Below are 15,141 nucleotides of genomic sequence, written 5' to 3'. Positions count from 1 at the left end.
ATTACAAGTCTCCCGAAGTCGTACGATTCATTCACTTTTATCGGACCACGACAATGTTAAATCACGGCTCATTTGTGTAGGAAGAAAGAATGCAGTACAGGTTTAGACAACATTAGTTAATGATGACAGAAACTACATTTTTGGGTCAACCCAGCAAGTCTCTTCTGCTCATCAAGAAGGCCTTTATTTGATCCGAAATACAGTAAAACAGTAATATTATTACAACTTAAACTGTAAAACTGTTTTCTATCTGAATTCATTTTAAAGTGTAGTTTATAAGTTCACGTTTCATCACCCATGATGCAAAGTACAAGCAATCTGAACAATGGACCAATCATCATCAGTCTTCCTGATTAACACACCAATCAATAAAGCCAATACTGTAACCTGTGTTAGCAGACACGGGCACAACGGAGTGTGTGTGTGTGTGTGTGTGTGTGTGAACTGTTCCCAGAAGGAAACATCTGTCCATTCCAGACAGACTGTGTAAGAGAGAAGGAGGCGTTTTCCTCAACTGACCGTCGACGCTGCTGAAAAGCCTCTGCTAAAGTCGTTATTGTGTCAGATCCTCTTTAGTTGCTCACTAACAGGAGGAGATCGTACGCATCATCACGTTACGCAACACGACGCGTGTGTGTGTGCGCAACTATGGTAACAAATCTGAACGTTATCAGTGCATACTGAATGAAAGTGTTGCGCTGTGCTCTTCTGAGTGCATTTTCCTCAGAATCAGAGATAGTGTTGTGTAAGGGTCTCGGAAAGTTTATTCAAGCAACTGGAATGGAAAGAAATACCTTCAGAGTCACGAGATGACGGCCAGGTAACAGTCGAGAAATCAGAGGAAAAACTTCTGCCTTAAAGGGTTAGTTATAATGAAAACTATCTTCTTCCAGCCGAACACAGTCAGTTATATTAAAGTCCCCTGTAGTCGATCATTTCATCCAAAACTTATCTTTGATCACCAAAATGACACATTTCAACTTTTTTTTCTTGAAAAAGAGGGTCTTCATGCCTTAAATGTAACTCGACACCCTTGCCTCATTTAGTATACGTGGTTCTATGAATATGCAAATGAGCCCCGCCTCCACTCACTCACTCAGCTCAGAGGTCCACTCGCTGACGATCACACGTTGATCTGATTGGTTACAAGGTAGTGTGTGACGTCAGAAACACCAGCGATTTCAACCGTGTTTTTGAGACTGTCTTTGGTTCACTGCAGTTTTAAGGAGAAAATACTCAGCAATGCTGTCGACTTATGAATTTGCACATGGTTTGTCTTAAAGCATATTAAAAACACCACAGAGACATATAAATCAAAAGCTTGATTTTCACCACAGGGGGTTCACAGCTTTATAATGGCGTTGAATAGATTTTTTTGAAACTCAAAAAAAGTGCATCCATCCATCATAAAAGTAATCAATTCGTCTCCAGTGGGTTGGTAAAGGCCTTCTGAAGCAAAGCGATGGGTTTTTGTAGGAAAAATATCCCAATCTAAAACCTTATAAACAATAATCACTGGCTTCCGGTAACGGTGACCTCTGACCCCACGTACGACACAGTAGGACAAAAAACCTCAAAACCTCGGAAAAAAGCTGTTAAAGGGTTAGTTCACCCAAAAATGAAAATTAAGTCAGTAAATTACTCACCCCCATGCTGTACCAACCCCGTAAGACCTTCGTTCATCTTCGGAACACAAATGAAGATATTTTTGATTAAATCTGAGAGCTGGATCACTGCTACATAGGCTTCCTAAGGGAATGAAACTTGACGGCCCAGAAAGTCATTAAAGAAAATTTTTAAATATTCCATGTGCCTACAGTGGCTCAACTATAAGTTGTACTTCTCAACTATAAGAAGAAGGTCAGTTCTCTTCTCGCGCATGCGTCCTGGAAATCTCTTGAACTCTCGTCTCAAGGCCCACAAGGAAGCAATGGAATAGTCGAATAAAGTCGTTATTTTTGTTTTTTTTCCCGCACAAAAAGTATTCTCGTCGCTTGATAAATTTATAGTTGAGCCACTGTAGGCACATGGAATATTTAAACATTTTCTTCAATGACTTTCTGGGCCATCAAGTGTCATTCCCTTAGGAAGCCTATGTAGCAGTGATCCAGCTCTCAGATTTAATCAAAAATATCTTCATTTGTGTTCCGAAGATGAACGAAGGTCTTAAGGCCTGTTCACACCGGGACGAATTTCGCGCGCGATATTCGCCGACGTTTAACGCCTCGTGACTAAACAAAGGGCGCCAATGTGAGTGTGCACACCGACGCGAAAAAACGCCACGCGTAAAAGCGTCATTTTTTTAAAAACGCCTCGGGTTAGTTTTTTTTTAGTTTGACGCGCCGCGTCAAAAACTATCCGACCAATGAGATTGGTGCTTTTGCTCACGTGTCTGGAGCTTCTGAAGTTACAGTAAAACACAACTTGGGGGCGCTCAAACACAAAGCGGTCTTGCTGAGCACACATACACAACGGCGAAGAAGATATACGCCAAGTAGCGTCTACACTGCCGGGAAGAAATAAGACGAGGAAGATGCAAGGCAAGATGAATGGAGAGCCGCTGGTCTCGTTGCTGTCGGAACATAAAGAACTATATGACAAACGCGACAGCGACTACATCTAAATCTTAATAAAAGAGAATGTTATGAAGTGGTATTGCAGAGCAAATGGGCGCCATCTAATGTCAGGGAATGAATTTGCATGTCCACTCGACTCATCGTCAGCGAAAATCGTTTGGGTGTGAACACAAAAAACGCGATGAAAAACACTGCCGAATAACGCGCGCCGATATTCGTCCCGGTGTGTACGAGCCTTTACGGTGTTGGTACAGCATGCATAGGGGTGAGTAATTAATGACTTAATTTTCATTTTTGGGTGAACTAACCCTTTAAGTGACTGAACACCAGTGGGCGGGGCCTATGATGCAAATGTTTAAAACTATTCGTCAATGTCTTTCTCTGAAGGCAGTCATATGCAAATGTGTTTGCCCGTGTGCATCACAGATCCCGCAATATCAATATCTATCACTTTTAGCGTCGCGTCAAAAGCTACAAGAACGCATTATAATGACTGACGCTGTCTACACTGGATACAGTAGACAGATGTGTGTTCAGTTTCTGACACTCCACAGCCGTTTCAGTCTCTCTACGGACTATAGAATGATCCCAACATCGGGAACAAGTGGATGGTTTATTTAATGGCGTCCCGGATCGCACCGGAGGATTATATGTTTGTTCGGAGCATTTTCTTTGTAAACGAGTTCGCGAAGTTGACAGATGAAGCAGCGACTGTACTGAATCTGACAGCAGCGGCATCACAAACTATAAGTAAATGATTTCATAATGCCTTGTCTGTGAATGAGGGTTTTATATGGATGGTGTTCACAAGCAATAGCAAGTGGGCATTGATACTGTTTCCGACGCAATGACGTTAGCCAATCATAACTGTGGCTGTTTACTGACAACAAGCCCCTTAAAAACTGACCATTTCAGACAAAAACTTTTTTAACATTATAAGTAAACCTCAAGGAACATATAAAAAAAAACCTTTAACATGCTGGAAAAACAAGCAGTTAAAAAAGGCCATGTATTAAACTCATAAATATGGAAATGAGAAGGCTAATCCAGGGTTTGCAGTTGTGCGGGATTAATCTTTAAATCTCTGCTTTGGAGATTTCTCTCTTTATTTGCATGTCGTTCCTTCATGTCTTTTATACGGTTTATTGATTGCAGAAGCGGGTGATTTCCACACAGGCTTCAGTGTTTCTGAGTGCCTGATTGCTGGAGAAGCGAACGGTAGGGCGGCCGCTCCAATATGAAGTAGCTCTCACGTGTGGCTCACATTTTCCATGCAGCATTTGAAAGGCTTGATTTAACGTCCAGATTCACTTCAACAGTGAAGAACGGATTGTGATTGTGCTGTTTTTCTGCTGCACGCTGACAACACACTTACTTCATAACTACAGCTGAAAGAAACGCTCAAGAGTAACCAAACGACAGCAAAGCGTATCAGGGCACTTCCATGTTTGTTTGGAAATATACCATGGTATTCTTTACAGCACTATATGAATGCTGTATTAATCACTTTTATGGTTAATATACTATACATCTTATTTAAGGATGTATTAATAAGGGTGCAAATGAATGCTAAATTTTTTTTTTTTTTTTTTTTTGTAGAAATAAAACCATTTCTATTGTCATTTTCATTATAATTAAAAGAATAGTTAATCTAATTAAATGTATATATTTATTTTATTGTGTTGTTTAATGCTTGTGTTTCTTGTAAACAGTAAAAATGCCTAAAATTTTAATTTGGGAAATTATTTGTCTTTGCAATAAATGTCACAGAACAAAAAAAAAACCTTAATAGACTTGATGATTTGATCACTTGAATTAACTTTTAAAAAAGCGGGGAAACCCGTTGCCTTAAAATTATTAAGAAGGCTAAATATTATAAACATGAGTAATTGAAAAAATTAGGTTATGTGGAGCTGTCAAGTTCAAATAACTTAATTTTTTCAATTACACATGAAGTTTATTTACTTAATAATTTTAATGCAACTGGTTTCCTCACTTTTTTAAGTTAAGTCAACTGATCACTTTTTACAGTAAAGGCAAAATACACAATATTTACATAATATTTAAATAAATCATAAACTGAAACACAAGATGTTATCGTCAGCTCTAAACATCAAATCAAACATTCCTTCCCCTTTCAAAGAGTTCCCGTGTGTCCACAATCCCATTAGTCACTGGAAGATCCAACTATGACATCATGCTTCTAAAAATAGAATTCTAATGATGTCATAGAGAAGACGCTCATGCATGTGACCAGAATCCATCCTGATTCACGGCCAGCAAGAGGGTGGAAATGGGGTATTGTTACAAATCCATATTCACAACAACATGAGCTATTCATTATTGAGCCAAAATAAAGTTATCAGAACTGCAGCGCATGAATGGATGCAAGGACACACGTGTTTCTTTGAGAACGCAGCTCTAGTTACCTCCTCCTCTGTAGCATAAAGCACCAGTGTGCGGCCTGAACATGACCATATAAATCTGACCTCTTTGGTTTATATTAGCAGAAGTTAGGCTCCTGTGTGCAGCTCCGCGCCAGAGCCCGGGCCCCACGGCGGAGCTGCGCGAGGGAGACAGTGTGCGACATATGGTTCTGTTTTACTCTACCAGGCGTGCTGATTTCACCTTATAAGGGCCGAAGGGCCGTCTGGTGCCACTTCTACTAGAAGAGAGAGAGGGAGTGAAACAGACAGAAAGAAAGATGGCAAAAATGCCATTCCACAGCTGGCCGTATTCATGTAAGACTTTAGTTTTCCCTAAAGTTCTGTTTGTTGACTATAGACATTTTAACAAGTTGTGTTCAGAATGCAAGACATGCATGGAGCACAGTATACAATTTGTAAAAAATTATAAACTTTTCAAATTGTAGAAAGCTACACTGGGATCACATTACCTGGCAAGTGACAAGTTTATCTGCAAGTCAAAAAAACTAAAAATCTGTACAATCATAACAAACTTCATGGTTTGCGTGCCAAAATTGCATACTCTGCACAGTAAATACAGCCGAAATAGTACAAGCAATATGGTAGTATGCTAATCCAATGGCTTCCTTCTGAAAGGAATATTACCAAACTGTGCCTGTCTCTATTGGGAATTGGGATGTAACGGTATGAAAATTTCATATCACGATCATAGTGACCAAAATTATTATTATGATCAATATTATTACGGTTTTGTTAAAATGAGATGAAAATGTTCAAAAAGAACTGATACGCACACTGAAAACATTTCAGCAGGTTTTATATTTGGAAGTCAACAAACAACAAATAAAATTAGAAGCTAAAATCAAGGTTTTAATGTTGTTTATATGTCTATGTGGTGTTTTTAATGTGCTTTAAGACAAACCATGAGTAAATTCATAAGTCGACAGCATTGCTGAGTATTTTCTGCTTAAAACTGCAGTGAACCAAAGACAGTCTCAAAAACACGGTTTGAAATCGCTGGTGTTTCTGACGTCACACACTACCTTGTAACCAATCAGATCAACATGTGATCGTCAACCAGTGGATCTCTGAGCTGAGTGAGTGAGTGGAGGCGGGGCTCATTTGCATATTCATAGAATCACGTATACTAAAAGAGGCAAGGGTGTCGAGTTACATTCAAGCTAGGAAAGGAAAAAAACATTTAAATGTAATTTTGGTGATCAAAGATGAGTTTTAATGGGGTGAAATGATTGACTACAGGGAACTTTAAGATTAAATGTGGAACAAAATAATAATAATAATTAAAAAACGCAATTACGAAAAACTGTTTCTGATTTATGCACCACACTGGAAGTAATTGAAGCTCAAGTTTTGCACATTGCATTTGTGGGATATAAAGCACTTAAGTAAACGCAACACATTAAATATGACTACTAGCATAATGAAACTGTACTAGAAACAGTAAGCATAGCCATGCGGTGCAGGATAAAAGGACTGGAGCCGTGGACTGGGGCGATGAGGATGACAACACTGACCATCACCATCATCATGAAGCAGAGAGCCGTAAACCCCACAGCCAAGCCACAACTGGCAGTGACCACAGTTACACACTATAGCCCACTCCACAGCCGTCCGTCTGTTGTGGCTGTGTCGGGGAAGAAAGGAAGGGTGGGGGAGGAGGAGGAGGAGGGGAAGAAAAAGGAAGAAAAAGGAAAGAATTTTATGGCGCGCTCTGTTTTGTTTACGTTCGAAATTTCAGGAGGATTCTTGCCAGCGCTCGTGTGCGCGTGTGTGTGTGTGTGTCTTATTTTTTGAGTGAGTGTGTATATAAATAAGAGCCAAAATGTGCGTGTGTTTGTGTAAATATTGAGTCTGAGTGAGTGTGTTTTATGCAGTCGAGCACAGCCGTACGTGTGTGCGTTTGGTGCTGATAAGTACCAGATTGGTACCGTAACATCTCAGGGGCTTTTGGTGAACAATCGCCTACTGTGAGCTTTATTCCTCAGCTGGGCTCTCTGGATCGCCCTGACCCGGGCAGAGCTACCTCATTCTGGGCTCACATGTGGCAGAGCGGGCCCCTATCCTCCTCCTGGAAGTCCGTCCCAGGAGACTGATTAACAGGGTACTTTCCGATTGCCGGGAAAAGAGGGGAGGAGGAGAGAGAAGCTGAATTGCAGTGCTGCCTAGCACCTACACCGACAGTGGCGTTCACACAACTCTGTGCATTCACAGTAGGGCTGCAACTAACGCTTATTCTGATAATCGATCAGGTGGCCGGTTATTTATTCTTTTTTTCTGAGAATGAACTGAGAACATGCAGAACGGATCATACGAAACAAATAATAACCTCCCACCGCTCCGGACCCTTCATAGGGAGCATCATGAGCAGGACATGAAGGGTTAAATCAACACTTTCCTTCACATTTGACATCTAATGCTCACAAACACGTCTATATTTCACATTATTTCCATAGCAAATAAGCAAAATCTCATGAAAACAATCTAATATGTTTTGTTATTTGAATTGAAAGTGTTTGTGCATCATTTTTATTGACAAATCACACTATTCCACGTCCTCCCCAACGTGCCAATTGAATGCTATGAAAACATATCTCAGTAAACCCCAACGCTCAGATTTAATTATTGGTTTGAGTAGGGCAAACTTAAATGAAACAAATTAGTTCAATTAAATGAACTTTTATGAGTTTTTAGAACTTTCTTTTTCTTTTTAGTTCACAAAACTGGCACATTTTAAGTCATCTGAATCCTTTCATTGTTTTGAGTTTAATGAACTTATTTCTTTTAATTTAGACAAACTTAAATTTAACTGAAACTGGGCTTGGATTTCTATTTCCCAGCATGCTTTGCCATGGCATTAGAAAGGAAGAGTAAATGGTCAAATTACGTGTTGTGTAATTGTTTTGTGCAAGATTAATGTTAAGTGGAAGGTTTACTAGTGTTTAATGCTTTGCTATGCTATTTTAGAAGAGTTTCTGTTATGTTTTTTTTTTTTGTTATATTATCGTTATATTGATGTTATATGTTATATTATTATGTTATATTGTTGTTATATTATCGTACTCATTCAGCAATTGTTATGATAATGCTAACATGATAGCATTAGCATAACAATTGCTGAATGAGTCCGATTATATAACAACAATAATATATAATCTCAACTAAATTTTTTTAAGTAGAGGAAACTTGGCTAACTTTAACTAGCTAATTTAGCCAAGTTTCCTCTACTTAAAAAATTTAAATTGAGATTATATATTAATTTTAAGTTAAATGAATGAATTAGCTTACTCAGATGTTTAAAGTTCAGAGTAAAAGTAGTTAAAAGGTACAACAAATAAAATATAAATATGCAAGTTCTGCTAACTTAAACTGATTTTTTAACTTAAAATTTTTAATGTAACTTACCTCATATTTTTTTAGTTTTGCCAACTTATTCAGGTTTACAGTAGTGAATATATATATATAATATATATATCTATATCTATGCTATACATTATATGAGGTATAAAGTAAAAGGTAAAGTAAAAATCTCTACATTAAAAATGAATATACAAATAAAGATAATAAAGAAAACGCAGTGTTAACAGATTAGAAGGATGTTTTGGAGGAAAGCAAACATTCAATCTTACTGTCATTTCTTTATCCTGTAAATGTAAGAAAAGTCTTAGGTTTATATTCAATCACACGCTTTTCTTTCTTTACAGATACTCTCATTAAATACTTGAATTACATGTAGACTTTTACATCTCAATCTAAATTAAAACAGATATTTCAGCATATATTTTTTTGCTTAATATTAATAGTCTCCCTCTCTAATCCGTCCCGTCTGTTTTTTGTCGATATTTTTTGGTGATGAATAAATTAGAAGTATATATGAAGTGGCATTTCTCTCATCTCGATTTTACCATCTTAAATTGCTGTTTTTTTTCACTCAGCTCGTCGCGATGATTGCATTATTCTCAGTGGAGGAAACGTACAATACCGTCTTATATTAAAAAAAAAAAAAGGTATCTTGGGAGACAGAGTAAGTTATTGAGATTATAGAGACATTGTTTTGGAATAACTGCCAGTCCTTCACAGTAAAAAAATTCTTTTTCTGGGACATTCTGTCCATTTTTACTTCTTACTCTGGCGCTGATGAGCTGTCTGGATCCCAGCTGGATCTACAGCCGCACATACACACGACACGACAAACAACATCAAACCTGATCTGATCTCAAGATGTTCAAAGAGACTAAACCGGTCTGATTGATTTCATACACACACATGAACACACACACACACACACATAGGCTATCATCCAATTACAGTGAAGAAAACTACATTTTCACCGTCTCAAAATTCTGTCATTGCTAATATAGTTTACTAGTCCTTTAAGAAAAGAGTAACAAAGGAGTGAGAATATAACACCTATCAAAACAACACACACACACACCGACCACAGACCAGCTGCACACTGACTCACTGAATCATTTGTGGAGTGATATATTGACTCACTCAGCCAGGGAATCATTTGCTGCATAAGCCGCTGACTCACTGTGTGTAGAGCCAAATGACTCCGAATCAATGAAGCCCGACCACCACAAAGGCTCCTCAAACGTCTGTTTATATCCAAAAGTGACACCATAACTTAGCAAAACTCCCTCCTTACCGGATGAATCTCCTGTCAAGAACACGTCCAGGCCATTTCTCAGAAACAAGAAAGAAACAAATGATTTTATTTTGCATTAGCAAAAGGAAGCCTGTTTTAGGAGGACTAGTAAGATTTATTTTGCATTGTGACATTTTCATGACAACTAAACACATTTAAATCAAAATTAACATTTAGGGTACCTTAGAAGAAAATTACTGTACTAGTAATTCTCATTACTGTAATATGGGAAATATATATTATTTAAATAGTAAAATATTTATACAGAGTAATAAATTGTTCCGTACCATATTTAATAAGAGTAATTTTAGTCATATAGTATACAGCACATTACATAAATATAATATCATACTATATATATATACATATATATATATATATATATATATATATGTATATATAATACTAACATAAAAATATAAATATATTATGATATCATTAAAATATAAAAAGTGTAAAAATGACATAAATATAAATATTTTAAATAATTATATTAATATATATCAAATTAATCACATAAATATAATAATCATGTCAATTTGTACTATTTCTTTTCTTGACGCAAAATGTAATTAATTTATTATTCTATTTTATGAAAAAACTATTTTATTGTTAGTTTTTTTTAATTATTATTATTATTTAGAGGTGTTGATTTGCCATTCCATTAAATTTAATGGAAAAAGCGACTTTTCTTCCGGTCTTGATATTAAAAAGTTAAACAAATATCAACCATCTTCAATGTTTAAAACACAAAGCTCTTCTCCAGGCCATTTACTGAAACTAAACTGCAGAAACAAATCATGACATCACAGCTATGAGCTCATTAGCATATGACACTATACAGGTTAGCCAATCAACAGGAGTCATTTACATACAGTAGTCTTAAAGATACAGTAACAAAAAAAGGTGGAAAAGGTGGAAAAAGTTCATGATCTTCAGGGACAGATGTGAAATGTGACCAAACTGTCCTCACAGCAGACCATCTCAACACAGTAGGCAACACTATTTCAGCTCCAACTTTATTTATATGGTTCTATTGCGTAACGTGTTATCTGCTCTTATACGACCCCTTTAAATACTCACAGTAGGAGAAGCCCAGCTGTCTGGAGAAGAAGACACAGAAAAACATCAACAGGGAAAAGAGAGGGAAAGATCCAGACACAGGAAATAGAGGCTCGAGGATCTGGAGCGGAGAGGAAGTCCTCGATTGGAGACAGAGCGAGATTGAGAAAGCCAGATTAACACACAGAAGGAGTATGTTTATGCGTGTGAAGCGCTCATATAAGGATGTTTACATCTGCTGGGAGCTGTCAGTGAATGTTCTGCTGTGGAAATGACGTACGCATGTGTGTGAAAGCTCAATGCAGTATCGTTATCGTCAACTAAAACTGAAACCATTCAAAACAGTTTTGCTAATTGAAATGAAGCGGAAATAAAAGAAGATCAAATGAAAAACTTCCACTTAAACGAGACGTAGAAATGTTTCCTTGGCAACTAAAAAAGCTACGTTTAGATTGAAGCACTAAAATGACAAACTAAAACTGATACAAGAATAAATTAAAGATACGCACGCCATATCGGTATCGGCCGATAAATGTTCATTTTTAATGTTATCGTTATCGGCCCGATATTTGGCCGAAATATTAAAGCCAATAAATAATGTATTATTTCCTTCAGCTGAGACACTTCAGATGTACATTGTTCAACATTTTGAGTTTTGAATTGCTTGAAATATGATTGTAATCACTTCAAAAAGGAAAATATAGTTCAGTGCAAGTCTGTCATATCGGCTACATTAGATTATAATGAGAACATCATGATAATTGTGTGCTTGGTACATTTTGCAATCAGGCTCTCAAAAATCATTAAAAAAAATGGTTTTAGATTTATCGGCCAATATATCGGTGATCAGCTTTCAGATATAAAGAATAATCGGTTATCAATACCAGCCAAAATGTTCATATCGGTGCATCCCTAGCCAAAATGTATTAGCGTATCTTTTAATAAATCTTACACTCTAATTAAAAAAATACTAAATGACCCAGAAGAACATGTTTTGTGCCAATCCTGTTACTTATTTTCTCAGGTGAATGTCCAAAAATGGCTTATAACATGACTAACCAATAAACTACACTAATCTACAAAATGTATGGTCAATATTTAAGTAGCCTACTTTGTGTCTAAGAAGAAAGAATATCACTGAAAGACCTCGACATAACATTTGAAATGGGGATAACAGAAGTCTAGTTTTGATTTCATGGGGTCTTTCAGTTAAAGCCAGTCCTGAACCAGTGGGAATAGACAGGGACAAATGTATCAAGGACGTAAATACATGTGGAGAAAACACACACACACACACACAAAGCCTTCACAGCGTGTTATTGTTCCTCGTTTGGCCATTGTGGAGTAACTCAAGCAGAGTGGACTCGCTTGCCTCGGTGTTGCCAGGGTTTGACGCTTTACTGCCTCGGGCTCTCAATGCCGGCGGAAAGAGATGTGAGAGTGTACAGGGAAATGCATGAGCGGTTATTTTCACTTCCATGGGAATGAACCGATAGATAAATGCAGGAGTGAAGGAGGAGGAGAAGGAAAAGGCATACCCAAATATAACAACCGACTAGCATTAGCGAGTTAATGATGAAACAGTGAATTATGCTACAAATGGCTAGCATAATCTAACTGTGACTGGCACAAACCTTCCTAATGCGTTTAAACCTGTGGATTCAGTGTGTCAAACTCTAGATCGGGTCTATTTGTGTTTTTCATGCGTCCTTGAAGCAAGAATGGTGACTGCAATATGACAAACGTGGAATAAAAGGTTTAGTTAATGATTGCGAGTAGTGTTTTCTAAGTCAACCATCACTATACTTCACCCTAAAGTTCAGACTGGCGTATGTAGGCTATGACACGCCAATTCGTATTTCCATTTTTGGCGTGCTATCAACACGCATAATCGCTTTTCAGCGTGTTTATCAACGCCGTTGACTTAACGTTACATTACTGTATATATAAATATATGACCTACCCCAACCCCGTCCCTAAACCTACCCGTCACTGGGGTTAATACCATTTATGAGTCTTCCCCTACCATCCTAGGAAAAAAAATATCGCTCCCCAGATGTAGATATGAATTTTGCTTCGTTTCGCTCGGACATTTAACGGCGTAGACATACACGCGGAATCACTCGGACATTTAACGGCGTAGACATACACGCGGAATCACTCGGACATTTAATGGCGTAGACATACAAAAGATGACGGTTCGTTTCGGCGTGGACATACACGCGGATAGCTCAAAATACGTATAGATAGCACGCCACTTGACTTGAAAGTGGCGTGTATGTTTACGCAAAGTCATGATGTCATGTTGCTAAAGTTGAACACTTATAGGGGAATGTGGATCTTTAACTTCCTGAGCTCTTACTTTCAGATAATAAAGATTTAAACCATCTTCAAAACGTCAGAGACGTGCTGTCGGTGTGAAATATGCCTTTCCCGGCCGTCTTTATTACCGTGGGTGTCTGTGCTTCTGTGTACGGGTGATGTCATGATGTGAGACTGCCATGGCAACAAAATAAACCTCCCACCGCATATGGTCAGTGAGTTTTATCCCAGCCTGTAAAACACACGTACACACACAGAAACTCATGATTTCTTGGCGAGATCGAACCATTTCTGAGAGCAGGAATTCAGTCCTTTTTCTCAGTCTACTGTCTCGTTTCCACACAGTAATCAAGCTCAGACAGAAGAGCACAGACCTAGGTAAAAAGCAGACACAAAAACTAACACTGATTGGCGAAGACCACTACAGACCACTGGAAAAGACTGAGGATGCACCTTTTTAATATATATTTTTTTAATATATTATATATTTTCTCTGTATACCTAACTGATTAAATGTAAATATAAATGTAAGTTCTTCTATCAACAAAAATGCTAGCTATAAATAACTTTAATATGTGTCAGGTATGTTATATGGTAAGTAAGTATCATAAAACATTTCAAATGTTGTCAATAAAAATAAACAAGTTTGAAAGACCACTACAAACCAAAATACCTCTGTAGACAAATTAGATTAGATTCAAAAGTTTGTCGAGACAAACTTTAAATTGGCTTGTGAAAGTTTGGACCAGAAAGTTTGAAGTATTTGAAGTTTAAATTAGTTTAAAGTGTAAATTAGTTTGAATTTTAAAGTAGTTTAAATTTAATCTAATTATTTTATGTATATTATATTATACTAATATTATATTGTTTTTATGTTTTCTCTATTTAAGTAATTGATTATTACAATAGTTCTTAATATTTGGGGTGGGGGGGCCTTTTAGTTTAATTGTGCAAAATGTTTCAAGCTTTTTGCATGTAAAATATTAGGCACATTAAATATATTTTTAAAAAAACATCGGAAAAAAAACATTGTAGACCAACAAAAACCAATAGAGACCTCTACGGACCAATCAAGAGCTCTGTAGAACAACAAATGCAATGCATTTAAAACATTTGTAAAAAAAAACTTTGAAAGAAAAACCCCAGTGTAAACTAACAAAAACCAGTAAAGACCAGTACAAACCAATCAAGACCTCTGTAGACCAGCCCAGACTAGTAAAAACCAATATCGACCAACACAAATCAGTGAAGACAAAAAGCCGAAGAATAGAAAGGGAGGTCCATTCTATTCTATATTCTATTATTAATTTTGTCTATTTAATTATTAAACAGTTCTTAATATTTAAGGGGGGGAATTCAACTTAGTTCAACCAAATTCCTTTAACTTAAAATAACTTTAATTGTGCAAAATGTTTCAAACTTTTAATATGTAAAATTATTTTTTTACAAATTAAAAAAAAAAAGTAAAGACAAACCACTGCAGCCCAGCAAATCCCATATAGCCTAAGAGTCAAAGACTGAGAGGAATCAAAGTCCCACTGAAGCACATTACATCACTGCTGTGAGTCAACATGAGCGAGTCACTGAATCACTGCATGAGGAGAAACCAGAGAGAAGGTTTAGCGTGTGGCAGAGTGAACTGCAGTGTGTGTAGATGCTCGATGCACCTCCAACGGATTGAAATGGATTTCCAATATGCAATCACACAACTTCCTATGAAAGAAGATGACCGAGCCAGGTTCAATTCGCACACACACACACACACACACACACACACACACACACACACACACACACACACACACACACACACACACACACACACACACACACACACACACACACACACACACACACACACACACACACACACACACACACACACACACACACACACACACACACACACACACACACACACACACACACACTCTCGTCCGGATTTCAGCGAGTTTGCAGCGGTGAACCTGAGAGACGGGCTCTCGGCCAGATAGTGGTCCATCCAAACATCCTGTGTGTGTGTGTGTGTGTGTGTGTGTGTGTGTGTGTGTGCGTCATTTTCACGGCAAACTTTCAAGCAGAAAAG

The 15,141-nt window shown here is 37.4% G+C and overlaps 1 protein-coding gene across 1 annotated transcript in view; it reads right to left on the bottom strand.

The window, feature by feature from the left end:
- The window catches only part of pkd1a (polycystic kidney disease 1a), a 103,620-nt gene that overhangs the window by 84,367 nt on the left and 4,112 nt on the right, over window positions 1-15,141 (bottom strand). The gene's annotated exons all lie outside the window — the stretch shown is intronic.

Source organism: Rhinichthys klamathensis, unplaced genomic scaffold (genome assembly GCF_029890125.1).
Source record: "Rhinichthys klamathensis goyatoka isolate OS25496 unplaced genomic scaffold, OSU_Roscu_1.1 h1tg000393l_1, whole genome shotgun sequence".
NCBI lineage: Eukaryota > Metazoa > Chordata > Actinopteri > Cypriniformes > Leuciscidae > Rhinichthys > Rhinichthys klamathensis.
Note: the sequence above shows the minus strand (reverse complement) of the source record. Positions and strands in the feature narration are given on the sequence as shown.